This window comes from Atta colombica, unplaced genomic scaffold, assembly GCF_001594045.1.
Source record: "Atta colombica isolate Treedump-2 unplaced genomic scaffold, Acol1.0 scaffold52, whole genome shotgun sequence".
Lineage (NCBI taxonomy): Eukaryota > Metazoa > Arthropoda > Insecta > Hymenoptera > Formicidae > Atta > Atta colombica.
In genome coordinates this window covers 1,241,837-1,243,878 of record NW_017259542.1, presented here as the reverse complement: position 1 = coordinate 1,243,878, position 2,042 = coordinate 1,241,837, and the positions used below count along the sequence as shown (strand labels likewise).

The following is a 2,042-nucleotide window of genomic DNA, read 5'->3' as shown; positions in this document are numbered from 1 at the left end:
CACACACACACACACACACACACACACACACACACACACACACACACACACACACACAATATAGGATGTCTCGTAATTTTTTGCCAGGCGCTTTTATATAAATAGCGGACTAAAAAAAATTAAGTCAAAAAGTCCTCTACCATTTTACAATTTTCGCAATAGTTAAAAAGATATTAATTACTAAAAATCACTGAATATTAGTTTTCAATTACTAAAAATCACTGAATATTATTATTCAAATACTATCAACTTTACAGAAAAATAGCAAGAGACAAAATTGCTTATTTCCTTCTCATAGAGTTCTGAGAATTTTTTTTCAGAATTTTTTAATAATATTTTCTGATATTGATAACAATAAGAAAATGCAGTATTAAACAGTTGATCAAAAATTCTGAAAAAAATTCTTAGAGTTCTATATATAAGAAGAAAATAAAGAATTTTTGTCTCTTGCTTTTTTTCTGTAAAGTTAATAATATTTGAGTAAAAAATTATTGAAGATCAATATTCAACTTTTATTAATATCTCGTTAATTATTGCGAAAATGAGGATATCGCTTCTGAATTCGAATGAGAATCACTCACTTTTCACACTTTCATCTCATGAGTTTATCCGCGTGATTCTGTAACGACGAAGTGAAAATACGAAATCACTAGATTTGCCGGTATGGAGAAAAACGTGAAAATGTGAAATGAAACATAGTTCGCGGTCCGATTCACGCTCACACTTAAAAATCATTTCATCCTTGTTGTTTGTCAAATGTTAAACGAAGATAAACGATGCTCATGAGCATTATCAGCATAAATCGGACTACGACCATAAAATTCAATTTATTCCTAATTTTTTTCCAGTTCTAGAATTGAAAACGGATGATGAATAAGTCGAACTTCGATTAAAAGTAATTAAAAATAAACCGTGAGTCATGGAACTGGACCTAAACGATTTTCTGTCATTATTTACAAAGTCAATTTTGTTGAAAATAAATATTTATATCTCTAAGCATTCTTCGTGTAATTCTCATATGTGGTTCGAAGACCTCTTCATCCTTTTCATCCAGTAACAAAATTGCTGCCATGTATATTGCTATTTGATTTTATTTTTGTCTTTGGATTGTGCAAAATTATATATTTAAACCTTAAAACTATCAATTCAGTCGATTCAGTCGGCTGTGGTTCCTCTCTCTATTTCTCAGTCTTTCTTTCTCGGATCTTACCATTCGACAAGAAATTTCTTGCCGAACGAACTCCCTTGAGATTGCTTGCAATTGCACCATGACGAACGTTAGAGAATCACACGATGTGAGATGGCTCACATTTTCACCATAAAAGTTGAGAACCGATACTCAGTTTAGTTCCGTTCTATCTACACAAAAGCGCTTAGGCAAAAAAATTACGGGATACCCTATATATTGTGTGTTTTTATGCTTTTCTCATTCTAATTTATATTATTTTACTTATTCTAACTTACTGAAATTGTCAAAAATAACGGACCAATCAAAAGTTTATCGTTTCATGGCCAAATTACTATGTTATAGTATTTCTAGTTTTAATCGAATTCGCATATAACTTGTAGTTTTTTTTGATAACTGATTGATGTATTCCGATTATTAAATTATGATTATTACATAGATGTAATTAATATTGTATACCAGTATCATTTATATGTAACAAAGTAAATGGCAATTTTTAATAACAAATAAATGCAATTAAATATATTGGTAATGACCTTTTGTAATCTTCAATCATAATATATAAATCAATTAAAGAGAGAAAGAGGACAAAAAATATTTATAATGTTAGACAGCTTTTTGTAATAAAACAAACAAGTTTACAATTATATGTGCTGCATACATATATTAAGCATATATGTTAAAAATTTCAAAAAAAAAAAAAAGATTGGAGGAGCTGGGATTTGAACCCAGGACTTTCAGCATGCGAAGCAGACACTCTACCACTGAGTTACACCCCCGATTGCTTACAAGCTCTTTCAATATGCATTAGATTATAGACTGCTCTATTTTTTATATTTCCTTTTTTATGAATTTA

The 2,042-nt window shown here is 29.7% G+C and overlaps 1 non-coding gene across 1 annotated transcript; it reads right to left on the bottom strand.

The window, feature by feature from the left end:
* Nucleotides 1-1,893: 1,893 nt before the first annotated feature.
* Nucleotides 1,894-1,965, bottom strand: Trnaa-cgc. The gene has a single exon. It is a non-coding gene; the product is annotated as a tRNA-Ala (tRNA).
* Nucleotides 1,966-2,042: the final 77 nt, after the last annotated feature.